This window comes from Lissotriton vulgaris, chromosome 8 (genome assembly GCF_964263255.1).
Source record: "Lissotriton vulgaris chromosome 8, aLisVul1.2, whole genome shotgun sequence".
Classification (NCBI taxonomy): domain Eukaryota; kingdom Metazoa; phylum Chordata; class Amphibia; order Caudata; family Salamandridae; genus Lissotriton; species Lissotriton vulgaris.
The window spans coordinates 1,516,371,531-1,516,387,579 of record NC_141696.1 but is presented as its reverse complement, the minus strand read 5'-3'; the positions used below and the strand labels follow the sequence as shown (position 1 = coordinate 1,516,387,579).

Genomic DNA, 16,049 nt, shown 5'->3' with positions numbered 1-16,049 from the left:
AAACTGAGCCTTTGTAGGAGTATAAACTAAAGTGAGTGGTGAAAGTGGTTATATATTTTGATTCTTCTGCTAACTCAAATTGATGGCAGCCTATGTTCAGATCAGGGCAAGAAAAAACATGAGCACCATTCAACTGATGTCTAATAACTTGTATTTGTGGAGCAAGATGTCTCACTCTTTGAATTGCCTGGTTAGTCTGGTCCACACACAAACAGATGCAACCTCCGGCTTGCCTCTTGGGAACCGGGACAATGGGGGAGATCCAGGGTGTGGGACCTTAACCTGGGTCAATGATGTCAAGTTTCACAGGCTTATTGAGTTAATGTGCAACCTATCTTTGAATAGTGAATGGAAATACCTCTAAAATGTTGGCAACTGGTTTCACATCAGTGTCAAAGCGTAGATGAATTTGGTGATTTTTCAGCTGACCTGTACCATGAAAGAGCTTTGGAAAAAGTTCTTCAAGGTTCTTAGGCTCATCCCTTAGAGCCCATTGAGCAAAGCAGCATAAAACTTTGAGGAGCCCGAGTTTAACTGCTGATCAGAATCTCAACAGGTATCCAGTGACCGCAGTGGCTACATCGACGTATACCTCTGTTTGCAAAGAGTGATCATGTTTAACAAGTGAACTGAAAGCAACTGGACATTTGAGGGGCCATTATGATCCATAGGTATAAATGCATACATTAGTGCTCTTTAGGATGGTTTTATGCATGAGTGTGGTTACATTAGTGTCTGTCATCACAGTAATGGTGTCACCCATCTCCACCAGAACTGGAATGGATGTTCCACCTAGGTCCACGTCTATAGCAAATTCCTTCAGGTTTTGTGCAGCCTCAGTGACCATCTCACGCTAAATTGAAAACAGTTACTTTTTTCAGTTTGTTCAGTTTCTGAGAGTGACGAATGAGGTGACCTCGATGACCCAGGGCGCATATCCACCTTCTTACACTGTGATGAGCGTGAGATGTACATTTCGATCGTTCTCTCACGGCTGCTCTGTCATCAGAGCTCGAAGTTACTTGTGAGTCAATTTGTTTTTCCTTCAGACTTCAACATACTGATTAAAGAGACCCTTCCTGCCACAGTTGTGGTACGTGTCCTCAAGGGTAAAACACATTTATAACGCAAAAACATTTTCCGCATACATTCACTCCGCATACCATTACAACTAAACTACCAGTACTCCGCAATACTTTTATAACTTTTATATAGGCTAGGGTTGGGTTTTGGGGTACAGGATTATTTTTAGGGTTCAGGGCTAGGTATGGGTTTTGGGGTACAGGAGTATTTTTAGGGTTCAGGGCTAGGTATGGTTTTGGGGTACAGGAGTATTTTTAGGGTTCAGGGCTAGGTATAGGTTTTGAGGTGCAAGGTGTATTTTTAGGGTCAGGATGGGTTACTGTTTAAGGGTGCTGGGGTATTTTAAGGAGTAAGGGTGGGTTATGATTATGGGGTGTAGGGGTATTTAAAGGAACCTAGTTGTGATAATTTTTTAGGGTGTACAGGATAATTTCAAAAAAATCTCTCTATATATATATATAAAAATATATATATATATATATATATACTTAAAATTATATCAATTTTATATATATATATAAATATAAATATAAATAATTCATATAAATATAAATAATTCAATTTAAATGAAAACATTTTGTTTTAAAATGAAGTAAAATATATTTGTAGGTATATATATATATATATTTAAATAATGTACTTTTACAAAGTATATGCCTTCACCACGAATGCCTTTGCGTTGTGATGGCATGCGTGGTAAAGGCATATGCAGAGTAAATGTTTGCGGGGTCATAGTATTTAGTTGTAAACGCACTTGCGTTATAAAAAATGCAGAGTAATGGTATGCAGTATTTTATCCCGCGGAATAACATCATACATTCGTCCTCAAGTGCATGATACACACCTGAGGGAGGGGAGAGATAGCCACATCTGAAGGATACATTGTCTGCTAGTGAGCATATGTCCAGGACCTTGCACAGTGACTCCTCAACTTCTTACCTGACTTTATGCCATTCATGACTTCTGCTTGATATTCGACGTTTTTGCGACGGAATGAATATGTTCTAGTATTGGAGTGTGCAGCAGTTTTTGTCTGAAGATGTCAGTTTTACAGTGCTGCCCTCCATCCTTTAATCTCATCATGAAAACATTTATAGTGTCATCCTGCTTTTGACTCATGGAGTGGGATAGATAGCTTTCATAATCAACTGTATGTTTTGGAAGAAAGTTCGGCAGTGCCAATTGTTTCAGATCATCATATGAAAGCATTTCATAGCCTTCGGATTGATATGTGATGTCACGAGCTACAGGCCCCACGCAGTTCCATATAAAGGTATACCAGTCTCTTTTCGTTCCCAGTGCCTATAGCCCTTGTACACACATCAAAGTCTCTGATCCATTGGCATCATCATGTTCTTTCTGTCACCCAAATTGAATGGCAATGGTACCCACAATAATAGTGACTATGGCCCAAACCAAGATGGCCGCCTGCTAAAGAGCTTGGAATCGCCGTTTTGGCGTAAATCACAGCGAAGCCCATCGATCTAGCCACTGCATATCAGGAATCAAGAAAATCTATTGTTTGATCTCTCATGGTGGACAATAGAGCACAAAATATTGGAACAGGGTGACACAACCAGGACTGCACAACAAAAACAAAGAAGGGAGACGCGGGAGACCACCATCTTGGTCGTAAAGCACACTCCAGCAGGAGGGTGGTACACTTTCTAGCCCGGCCCAGGCACTCCTGACATGTGGTCCTGGGTCAGCTGATGTGCTCCGCCATGCCCAGTGACTGGTGGTCGGGAGACTGCTGTGTACCATCTGTCAGGGGCTGTCCAGGTGGATGGCTGGGGTGCCAGGGGTTACAGGTTGATGCCGGAGAACAACCTTTTTGGTGACAAAGTGTGCTCTGGAGGGCGATGTGTCCTCTGTGGCCCAATCCTGTCTCATCCGACGTGTTGGTCCTGAGTACTGGGTCCACTGCGGGTCCTGCTCAGCTGTGTACTGCTGTCTGGTGTTCGGGAGACTGCCACTGATGTTCTGCAGTGTGGCTCCGGGTCCACTGCTGATACCCCGCTGTGCCAAGTCCACTGGTAGCAGGGAGACTACGGCAACTGACATAGAAGCACCAACTCAGCGCCAAAGGTGAGCCCGCAGCCCCATCTGACTTGGACATCCCCGCAGATCGTCCAACTCAGCCGCCACCCTCTTCACCTCGACCCCCAGTCTGTGTGTGTGACACAAAAGCAAACTCCTGTACCCCATCGAAACCCTCCAGGCCCCCGCGGAACATTGCTGCTGCCGTGGAGATGTTGAGGCAACCAGGACAACAAGCATGGAGGACATCTGGCCATCACCAGCTCGGGGAACCCTCCCAGGTCCAAGGTAATTACCCATGAGTGCAACAACACCCTGAAGGCCTGGCTGAATGAGCACATTCCATATCTGGTGGACATGGGTGCTGGGCTCAGCAATGGCGAGATGATCATGCTCTGTAAATATGTAATATATATTTGTCCAACCGTAATCGATTCAACTTTGTTTAAAAATGTAATCTTGAGTGAATTTGCAACTTGTATATTTATAACTGTAATCGCTAGTATCTGTAGTAGACATATACACTTACTACCATTCTTATGTGATTTTAGAGTGTATCTGTTTCGTATCTTTTATGTAATTCATGTACTCTTAAGTCCTTAAGTAATGTAACTGGTTCTATTGTAAAGCGCTCTGACACCTTCGGGTAAGGTTTGCGATATATAAAAACGCATAAATAAATGATATTGTCGAATTTGCAAGGTAGTTTGTTTACTGGTTGATGATGACTCAAGTGAGTATCGGTCCACACCACAGGTTCAGAGGACAAGGAGGCCATCATATTCTTTGAAGACACCTCCCTTGGTTTATCCTCGTCGCCAGTGTAATGACCTGGAATCACCTTATCGACCAGTAGCACATGAAGGCAACAGGAAACGAGAAATGGCTGTTTGCAGCTTGAATCAATTATTTATTTGGGTGCAACTCTTACATTGGATCGTCAGCTATGGCAAACCGACAGTCACTCAAAGGCATAGGCTAATGACCCATCAGGAAATATGCAGAAATCCACCACCGCAAGCGTGGCCTGGTTGGTCTGTCTTCATTGGTGGCCTCATGGGAGCTGAAATCCCTGGAGCCCCAAAACAGCATCAGTGCCCTGGGAGAGAGGATGCGTCCCAGACCTTGAGTACACAGAACATTACACATTGCCAAGCACAGCTTATGGTATATAATATTGACCATTTGTATAGTGCAGCCACAAACTGAAGAGTTTCCCAGCCGTTGTATACATTTTAAGATGACCCAACTCAACAGTATTTATGTCCCCAGCCTCCCTAAAGGGAGTTGCTGAGATGGGCATTACAAGGTTACCATGGGAGAGAGTCTGAGTCTCATTCAGGTGTGACGCTGGTACCAGCAGACGCACTTTAACAAAGTAACAACAAACCTTTCCTACCCTGCTAACAGCAGACAGAGTAGTTGTAGGTCAAAGGCAGGATTGAAACAGAACCAATTACCAACATCCAAGGTGTCCTACACCATGTCCTACTACCAGCTTTCCAACCTGCTCAACCCCCCCCCCCCCAGTAACTTCACCACACTCAACCCAATCTACAATGGAATGGAATCAGTACCGTTCCTAAGCACAATAAACCACTACCTCCATTTAATTCAAATGTTACTACGGGAAAAAACAGGACAAAATGAATACATATATATAAAATTGAACAAATATAAATATTTAGTGGCAGTAACACATTTTAGCTTTGTTGGCCTTCTGAATGGTTGGGGCTTTGCATATAGTGTGGTGGACTACCCTTCTTGAATCCTTAACCCCCATGTCTTTATTGCCTTTTCTGTCAGTCGACCCTACCCGACCCAACCCTGCATTGGGAAGCTGCGTCAGTTTGTGATGCACTCATTTTCCGAGTACACTGTGCAATGACTGCAGATCACATATCACAGCGGAGAGTAGGTATTTACAAAGGGCCTGATTTAGATCTTGCCGGACGGGTTACTCTGTCACAACGGTGACTGTTTTCCCGTCTGTTTCCCGTCTGTCGAAATTTTAATGCCATTATATCCTCAGGGCCAAAATCTTTGTTCACAATAAAAATCAGACGGCGCACTTAGGTTGTTGTAATCTGCAGTCAGGCAGCTTCGGCCAGAGCACAGATGCTTGCTCTATGATGGGACCCAGGGGCAGCAAAGCGAGAGCTGCTCTCCCCTTGGGTGCCTTTGTGCAAGTGGTGCAGGCCGCCAGGTAGGACTGGGGACAGGTAGAGGTAGGAGGGGCGGGGGTTAAGGTAGAGTAGGTTGAAATAGGGAAGCATGAGGTAGTTTAGACACACCCCTAGCACAGCGCTGACCTCGTGATCCAACTTCAACTGTGACAAAGCTGCACACATCAATAAGAAAACCGCAACAGTGACTAAAAAACTCAAAATGAATGCGGAGTAATGAAGCTACCGCCTCAGTATCCAAAAACCCACCACTTTCAGAAGCATCTGACAGACGAAGACAAGACACTTTCAGTTTAGACACACCAGGGAGCCTAGTCAGGTAGCCGGGAAATACTTGAGGCATATTGTTTGATGACAAGGGTCATAGCTTTGAGAGACTTCATTTATTTTCATTGCCTGCAAATAAAGGTGATGGCGAGCAGTGACTCGGCGCGGGAAGCACTTCGCGCACTGTGCAAAGCTGGTAGGGAACATTTCTTGAAGCAGGGCTTTTCGGGTCAGGTGTGGGTTGATCTGGTCAGACCGTAAAGAAAAGGTTCAGGTGGGGTGACGGCTAGGGTGACCAACCGTCTGTAAATTTCACTGCCACTGCACCGGGCGATGACTTGGGGTGGGGGCGCCATGTTTATTATTTTAAAAACACCAGATGCTACTTCCTTGTCCCAGCAATTTTCAAGCATCAATAAAAATGTTCCCATAACTCCGGTGATTAATGTTCTTCCTGGAGACAGACTGGAGCTTTGTCTTGTAAAAGAAATTTTGACTCTTCATAGCAAAGTAGGTTAATGTGCCAACTGCAAAGAACATGTCCCATTCAGATCACAAAGTGCATAAACTATAAATAGGTCAATGGTTTATTTCTTTTGTCAGAGAAATCCTTATGTAACCTGTAGTTTAAAAGTTAAAATCCAAATATCGAGCAGTGCGCTATTAACTGTCAACTTCAAAGAATATATTACAGCTACATGTTTTTTTGCCCAGTCTTACCTTATCCTAATATTGCAAAATTGTTAATTTGGGTAGAAATTATTTCTTATCAATACATAAAACCCCTATCAATGGTGTTACATCTTAAATTCTGAATTTGTGCTTTTCCAGACCAAGGACTCGCAAACTGTACTGCCTGCCAGTATGGATGCTATGTGACTCATACACCTTGTAGGCCTATGTCATATGTAACATTTCCTATACACTCATTTATACACATATGATTGTCTCGGTGCAACATATGTGTGATGTAAAGTATTCTGACACCTTAAACTGGTATGAGTAGCACTATAAAAGTAAATGAATCTAAGAGACAGTGGTTATGGAGACCTGGAGGGCACTGTCAAATGGTGGTAATGAGGTAATCCGTGGTGAGGTGTTCGGGGTGGGGGTGGGGGGAGGGGAGGGAGAGGGCGCCAATAAACATTTTTGCACAGGACGACACCACCGTCCCTGCCTGAAGGTCACAAGTCAGAATCCCAACAAAGCTGACTCAGCCTATCATCCTGCTAAGGTTGGTGATATGAGTCATGTGGTGGCCTCCTCCTGCCTCAATGTACAGTAGGGCTTTCTGTTAGATGGATGAAAGGTAAAACGCCCATGCTGCAACGTGAGAAAACAGTTTATATAAAGAAGCCTGTGAAATAAGTTAAAAATAACGGGTTATAATTCTTTCACTGTCTCATCATTTAGCACTGACGCGTTATGTAATATTATATTCAACAGCTATGGTTGCTGCTTTTTTATTTTAAGCAACTAACTACCATTGACAAAGCCAATAGTCCTGGCTTGTTGTTGGTGTAATAATACTTGCTGTATTATATATCTGGATACAATGACAGAAACAACATAATACCAGTCGGGCAGAACACTATGCTAAGCACATATTTTTAGCCTAGGTGTTTTAAGCCACACCCTTAATTGCATCGAAGACGCCCTTTGAAGAGACCCCCCAGTTTTTTTACCCCACTTAAGGCCCTGGAAACAACACCAGGTCCCTGTCACCTCACGTCCTGGCACTGTGCATCATGCATGACTCATGACTTCTACGTTTTCAGATTATCTATGTGCAGGGGCATAGTGAACCCTCCCCCACTCACCTCTTGCTTTAGGAACTAGAGCTAGGTGAAGTTCTTGATGGGCCTCTTCTGCGACTCTGCAGACAAATGCTCAGCTCATAATGTAAAAAGGTAGGGGTGAGTAAGTAAGTGCAGGAATGTGTGAAGGGCTGGATGGATTAGTGAAAGGATGAATGGATGAATGAAAGGGTGAATGGATAGATAATGAAAGGATGGATGAGTGAGTGCAAGGATGGATGAGAGAAAAGGTAAATAGATGGATGTATGGGTGGAAGGGTAGATGGATGGGCAAAATGGTGGATGTGTGAGTGAAAGGATGGATGGATGAGTGAAAGGGTAGATGATGGGCGAGTGAATTGGTGGATGGATGGGTGAAAGGATGGATGGATTGATGAATTGATAAGTGAAAGTGTGAATGGATGGGTGAGTGAAAGGGTGGATGTAAGGATTGATGAGTGAGTGAAAGGGGGGTGGATGGACAAAAAGATGGATAGATGAGTGAAGAAATGAAAGGGTGGATGGATGAGAGAATGGATCGATGAGTGAAAGGATGGATGAGTAATAGGGTCAATGGATGGATTCATGAATGGATGAGTATATGGGTGGGTGGGTGGAAGGATAGATGGATAAGTGAAAGGGGGATGTAGCGAGAAAGGGAGGATGAATGACTAAAAGGGTGATGGTTGGAAGGATAAGTGACTGGATGGATGAGTGAATAGATAGATGGGTGGAAGAGTGGATGAATGAGTGTCCAGATGGATGGGGTGAAAGGGTGGATGGATGAATAATGGATGGATGAGTAAAATGATGCATGGAAGGATACATGGTGGATAGGTTTGCAAATGGTTGAATATGTTTGGATATAGATGGGCTCACAGATGGGAGGACAGAATGAATGGTGAAAGACTGAATGATGGATGAAAGAATGATTACAACTTTTAGAACCCATTATCTTAAGTAACATTTCCTATACAATGACTTTCAGGTTTATATGAGTCATTGTCTCTATATAATGTGTGTGTGATGTAACACACTCCGACACCCTGCCCTACATACTTGGGATGAGTAGCACTATAAAAGAAGTTAAATACACATGAGAGACGGTCTATGTGAACATACGGGGCACCATTGGGGGTGGTAGCAAGGCCAGACAGGCCAGACTAGGCATCGGGTGTTTCCCTGGGAGGCTGGAAAGGGGGGCAGTTTTGTTACTGGGTGGCTGGCACTGTAAAGTTCCTTGTATATCCAGTAGTTTTTAATCAACAATAAAAGTGGCCTACTTGTATTCAGGTGTGGTTCACCATTGTCTGGTGACTTATACCTGCTGGAGCGAGATGCGAGTTTTGAATCGCCTAAGGTAGCAAGCTGCGAGCATACTGAAAAACCATGAAGTGCCTGTAAAACTTATCTTTTGTCCCAATGTTTTGTCCTGAATTTTGACCTCCTGTCCTGAATTTTGACCCTTTGTCCTGAATTTTTACACTCACCATCCTGAATTTGCCGCCATGCCAGTTGGTCACCCTAGTGACGGCTGTAGTGCTGGAGAGAGAGAGAGAGGAAACCAAGAGGAAGCATGTCGGCATTGCATGCTGCTTCTGTGGTGGATAGTACAAAGGGGGACAAAGATAGGCAGGAAACAAGCATACCTGTTTTTGCAAATACTGCGGAACAGTGCATTTCTGATTTGAAATGTGAGAGAGTGCACGTGGGAACCGAGGAGCGAGTGGATTGCAATTTGAGGACATCCGTGGTTGAGGACAAAGTAAAACGGATTGCAATTTGAGGACATCCGTGGTTGAGGACAAAGTAAAACTGTAAACTGTAAACTTCGGACTTGTATAGCGCACTTATACCCTGAGGCCTCTAGGCGCTGTACGCATACCGCTGTGGAACCCTTCCGGGCTTTTCCCAGTGAAGTGCCCACTCCTGGGCACCCCCAAGGTGAAGCCAGGCATCCCAGCGCTGTTGGGGCCGGTGTGGAGGTTAAGCAAGCTATTGCCCAGAGTTGCAGAGTGTGGGACCCATGATTAAATTAGGTGCCGAGGCGAGAATTATCAGGTCCAAGGAAATTGAGCTCAAGACCCGCCAAGGCGGGAATTGAACCCTGGCCCCGGGCCAGACCTCTGCATCAGGGTCTGCCGCTCTAATCATTGAGCCACACTTCTCCACAAAGTGCAGGGAGGAGGCAGGCCGGGGGCGGGAGGTGGAGGAAAACAGATGAGTGAAGTCTCACATTTTGAGCCTAGAGCAGTGTATTTCCCAATGCAGCCACGGGGCTCCATGGCAGGTGCAGGCGTGATGTCAGTGCCGGCTTTTGGGTGGTGCGAGCGGTGCCACTGCACTGAGGGGCATATTACCAAGCAATAGCGATAATTATCGCTATTGCTTGGTTAGAGACAAAAATGTATCGCCGACCTGCGGCGATTTTTATTGCAGATAAACCTTGGTATTACCAAGGTTTATCGCAAATGCGATAAAAATCAACCGCAATGCATGAATATCGCTGAAAAGTCCGCGATATTCATGCATTACCGAGCTAATGCTCTTAGCCATGTTATCCACCTACCATTGGATAACATGGCTAAGAACTGCTCAGGGCAGGTGTTAGCTTTTGGAGATATTCACGCTTAGCGTGAATATCTCCAAAAGTTGGTAATAGGAGATAGCGATGTTAGCGACTGTTTCCAGTCGCTAACATCTTGGCACGCCCACTTTGCATGTCATTAGTGATAAATGTCACTGACATGCAAAACGGGGCCCAAGATGGTCGATATCTCCTACTAGCTGTCGCTAACTGGTGTTAACGACAGCTAGGTAATAGGGAGATAATTTTATCTCCGCTTTCTTGGCTTTTAAAGCCAAAAAAAGCGAAGATAAACCCCCTTGATAATATGCCCCTGAGTGCCAAGGTCAGGGGGGTGCCAGTTGTGCGCTAAAATCGGCGCCAGTGGCATTGCTCAAAAGCCTGCACTGTTGAACACTGTTATTCCTCTTTCTTTTCCAAGATAGAAGAGAGAAAACAGTGTCAAACAGATCAGGAGGCATGTTTTTACCCGTATGCTGCAGTAAAATATTCGCTTGCTTAGGAGTCAGAATATAAAATAAAAGGTTTCGCTTGAACGTTTGTGGATTTATTGATCTAGGCACATAGAGCCAAGCTCCGCTCTCTACTCGCAATATCAGATTGTCTTCTTACTGCCTTGATTACTAGAGCCAGTCCCCACCAGCTCAATCTTGAGTCATTCACTTTCAGTTTGTTAATTGAAACTAAGTAAGTTGTAGGCAGGGTCGGCTCTGTTGCACCAACATATTTAATGGTTTTAAAAGCACCTGCTGCTGCATTCTTTCCTTCCAGCAGTTTTCAGGCAACAATAAACCTGTCACGATAACTCCGGTGATTAATGTTTTTTCTGGAGGAGAGATGGGTGCTTTGTTTAGTGGAAGTTTTGATTAATTGTAAGGTAGCACAGAGGGTTAATATGCCTGATGCAAAGAAGGTGCCTCATGCACATCACAAGGAGCATATAATGTAAATAAATCAGTAGGTTACTGCCTGCGTCAGAGAGGTCCTATTGTTCCTTGCAGTTTATAAGTTAAAATCCTAATGTAGAACAGTGAGCTTTTGACTGTTATCAAAGAGCTGCATGAAAACTGCATGATGTAGGTAACAGCATTATGATTTTTCCCTAGTCTTTCATTAACCTAATGTTGCCAAATGGGTTCATTTGGGCAGAAATCTATTCTTATTATTAAAGAAAAATCCCAACCACAGTGTTAAGTTTGTGTTTCTCCAGACCAAGCAGGGGTAGGCATTCTCTTACCCAATGTTTTGCAGCAGGTAATGATAGTGAACAAGCTAGATCAACGGGGGAGAGGACAGCAGTTACAAGCTTGGCAGAAGGGCGCATCCTCAATCAAGTTGGACATTTTGATTATTGGTTATAGTATTATCCGAATTAGGAAGCAGCATGGAATTGTGGTGGGGATTCAAACAAGGTTTTCAATATGCCTTTAAGGTCCCAGAATACAACGGTGGGCTGATCAACTAAAATCTGCTAATCAAATGCCAGACATAGTACAAGCTAAATTGGATAAAGAAATGCAGGCAGGAAGAATTACAGGTCCATTTTGATATTGGCCTTTAAACAATCTGATGATTTCTCCTTTAGGCGTTGTCCCTGAAAAGGCAGCAGGAGAGTGTAGATTGATACATCATTGTGGTATCCTGCTGCTCAGCCAGAATGACTGCCTGGTTGAGCGTTAGTGTTTGGTATGTGTGTGTGCGTGAATCAGTTGGGTGAAGGGCTGAGCAGCAGGGAAGCTGCTCCTGGTGGGGCTCCGACGTAGACTCTGACTTTACCTCTCTGTATCTAACTTGCCACCTCAATAAATCTACGTGGTAAACTACCTGGCTTGGAGCGTCCTTCCATCCATACTACAATCATCTATCATGACCCAAGGGACAGTCAGTGCATGTCTTACTTTCCCCAGCAGACTCCAGTGTCACTTATGCATCTGCAGATGATGCCATGAAATTAGTAGGGTATGGAGGCATTTGGGAAGAGCTTTCAGGTTACTACCGGTTCACCCATCTGATTTTGTGTTGTTGTGAATACAATTCGGAGGAGCCATATATGAAGACAAACCCTTGCCAATAGGTTGTGCTATATGTTGTGCTCTATTTGAAACATTTAGTACTTTCTTGCTATGGCTCTTTGTAAAACAGTGTCAGCATGAATTGGTTTGTCTTTATCTGGATTCAGGACACTGTATGCGTATGTTGCAAAGTTTTCAGGAGCCGGCTTTGGATTTGGGTGTCACATTGGTCCCTGAGAAACTGGAGTGTCCAACTACGAGTATTACGTTTTTAGGAATTGAGCTAGATACCACTGAGATGGTGGCCTGACTACCTGCAGATAAAGTAAAGAAAATTCCACCATTTTTAGAGTCAGTAGTTGGAGATTGAAAGTTAGAATTGAAGAAAGTACAAAAGTTATTGGGTTACTTGAAATTTTCCTGCAGAGTAGTTAGAGCAGGAAGAACATTTTGTAGATGGCTAGGTTTTTCAATGTCTGGTGGTAAGAGCAGATTTATGTATCTATCTGGGAGACTTTTTTGGAGCACTTCAGTGGAGTTTCATTATATTTTTTGGAGGAGGATACTATTTTGGCAAGCAGAGTTTTCTTTCTGATGCTGCAGGTGGCAGAGGTTTTAACCGCATGCGCGCTAGCGATTTTCCCGCTGAGCGCTGCAATTTCGTAAATCCTGCGTTACGTGACAAGGTCAACTCGTCACACGCACAGCGCAGGTAAAGCCCATCACGAGTTGACCTTGTCACACGCATCGAAGGGGTTAATATATTCTGAGAAGGTTGATGGTGTGCAGAGAATTGACCTGCACATTGGTTGAGGCAAGGACGAAGCACTTCTTTCCTTTGGGGGTGGCACTGTGGTTATGGGGGAAAGAACTTGCAAGGAGGGCATTAATGTTCAATGTGGATAATATGACTGTTGTGGAGCTAGTAAATTAGTAAAAGGCCAGAGATCTGAGAGTTTTGAGGTTGTTGCGCTCATTTATGCTACGGTGTTTGCAGTTTAACATTGTTTTCAAAGCGAGTCATATACCCGGGACGAATAATAATATAGCTGACGCATTGTCTTGTTCACAGTGGCAGAAATTTCGCAGGTTAGCTTCCGGCATGGGCAGTGTGAAACAGAAATGCCACAGAACATTTGGGCATGATGTGAATGAGAGTTGTGGAGTTAGTAGAAAAGCAATAACATCATCAACAAGAAGTTATCTGCAATCTTGGCATGAATTACAGATGCATGGTAATACAGAGTCCAAGGGAGACAATAACAGAGCTGAAAAGTACAAACACATTTTGAATTTTGTGATATTATTAATTACGAAAGGTTTCTCATTAACCACAATAGCTGGAACACTGGCAGGTTTATCTTTTTCTGGGAAGTTGCGGTGGTGTTATGACCCAGCAGAAAGTGAACTGCTGAGAAGTGTTCTCAAAGGCTGGAATAGAGAGAGGGCAGAAGAACTTTACGAAGAAAACCAGTGACATTTGATGTACCGGAACAGCCATTGTTGGTTTTGCAATATTATCGTTGTGATGAATTTTATGTATGTTTTGGATGTATTATGGTGCCTTTAGAGTCTCAGAGCTGCTGGGTTTACGGAATATGATGTATTCATTCATAAGGACAGAATACGGAGTTGGTGGAAGGCTCCAACATCAAATCAAGTGGGCAGAGGGACATACGTTTGGATGAACAAGAGCAGCATGGCAGACATATGTCCAGTTCAGGCGTGGGAGCGTTCAGAACAATTTGGGTTGCCGGATGAAGAGATATCCTGCCACAAGAATGGAGCTAAGATTACAGCATCTCATTTGTTGGCAGTCTTGAGAGTGACTTTAATAAAATTAGATCTACCCTGTGAGAAATACGGGGCCACATTCCTTTTGTATTGAGGCGGAGACAGAGGCTACAAGATTGGACTGCTCCTGGACAGAGATCAAAAGGATTGGGAGATGGAAATCAAAACGTTGTGAAAAATATGTTAGAAAATAAAAATGTATATGTTTATAGTTTTTTCTTCCATGATGTATCTGATATGTTTTTCTTTTGTTTACTTTAGGCCGCGTGCAAGGGCCGAATTCAGTTAAAATGGTTACGTAAATAGTAGGACACTCATTTGTACACCTGGCAGTAGATTATGCAGACCTAGGCCCTTATTTATGAGGCCTTGCGTCAGTTTTGCGCCGCCGGTGCGTCACTTTTTGTGACGCACCAGCGGCGTAAAATATGCGCCTTGTTGCACCATATTTAAAAAGTGACGCATCTAGGTAGATGCGTCACTTTTTAAACCCCTGCGCCACATTATACCTGCGTCAGGTATAATGTATGCAGAGGGGGCGTTCCCCCGCAAAAAGCCTCGTAATAGTGACGCAGTGAAATCTATGAGATTTCACTGCGTCACTTTTAGGATGCTGTTGCGTCAAAATCTTGCGCCTGCCTCACAGCAGGCGTAAGACTGATGCAAGCCCTTTCACATGGGGCTTTCCCCATGTGAAAGGACGCATTGCTGGAGTTGCGTCACTTTTGTGACACACTCCAGCAATGCGTCACTTTTGCGCTTACAGATACGTCAGAAATACTGACGTATCTGTAAGTCCTTGCGACATGATGTGTCATACATTAAATATGACACATCATTGGTGTCGCAAGGAGTGCGCAGTGAAAAGTGACGCATCGCTGTTTTCATGCAGCGATGCGTCACTTTTCATAAATGAGGCCCCAACAGCAGTGGTTGTTGGGGGGATGGAGAGACTGGTGCTGCATATCCATCCCTTGAGGGGGAGAAGAGAGCACAGCAGAGAGGAGAAGTATTTTTGGGGCTTTTTTTTTTGCTTTGTTGATGTAATGTTCAAAAGTTGGGAGTTTTAGGGATGGGGCGAATAACAGGAATTGCAATGTATTCGTGAAGTTTAGCTTATAATGCATTCTGTAAGTTGATGAAGTGATTCTACAAACTTGTCTAAATAAAGGGGCCTTTTTTGCTAACATGAGATCGTGGAGTGTGTGATCATTCAACGATGCCACAGCCAAACTAGCTCTTTGTGAGCGTTGTGCATCAGTGGCACTCTTCCTCCTCCTAATTGTACGCACTTTATGAGTGCAATGGCAGTCTTCCTATTTGCCTGGAAGTGACGCCTGAGTAAGTCTGAGTTTGAGAACTTACACACTGTCTTATGTTTCTTTTGAGATGACCCTGTCTCGTATTTATTTTTTTCTTACATTGGCTCACCAATGTCCGGGTTAAGTGCACATCGGTGGTCTGTGCAACCAGACTAAAATCGGTCATTCTTAAGTTGGTGCCCCTTTTAGCCAACTTAAGCAGAACTGCAAGTGTGAGGCCACAGTTGTTAGTTATTTTTATTTTGGGAGAGGTAGGGAGCACATGCATTTTATGTTTGTTTGTGGGGAACTGAATGTTGAGACTCATACACCGATTTTGATAAATTTGTTTAGGGAGTATTATTCCGATTCGCTTTGCCTGGTGCATAAAAAGGCACTGCAGGTAATCATGCTGTGCACAGGACACAGCAGTTATTTTGCAATGAGAGCAGAGACAACATGGGTAGGTGGGGTAAGAGGCTGCCACAGCTCATGGGGCATGCAAATTGCTCTGAGCTATATCTCTGGGACAGATATACTCAGGACCACTAAATTATGCGATTCTACAGCGTTTTTCACATAATTATGGATTTGCCTCATTTGCCACATAATCCATCATCTGCTGCATACTCTGCAGCTTTAGTTACAAAAAAAAAAGAAGATTGTTTCTAGCTAAAATGGATCAAAGGTTATTAGAAACATGGCGATGTGGGTTCACACGCAGTGGAAGGCCCTTTAGAAAGGTCAACTGGTCCTCTTTTGGTTTCTTTTTTCCATATTTGGTTGTTAAACTGGAACTAATGAGGTGAAGTATTCGCCCATGCAATATTACCATGTGTAAAAATTACAAAATAATGAAGTAATAGTATATACAAAATGTGCCTAATTATGCCACATAACTTGTTTTGTATTGCTGCATAATTTAGGGCCTGGTTTAATCTCGGCAGATGGGTTACATCATCACAACAGTGACGGATATCCCG

At 43.7% G+C, this 16,049-nt stretch overlaps 1 protein-coding gene across 2 annotated transcripts in view; it reads right to left on the bottom strand.

Moving 5' to 3' along the window:
- Positions 1-16,049, bottom strand: part of LOC147699068 (T-lymphocyte activation antigen CD86-like) — a 271,021-nt gene that overhangs the window by 51,514 nt on the left and 203,458 nt on the right. The gene's annotated exons all lie outside the window — the stretch shown is intronic.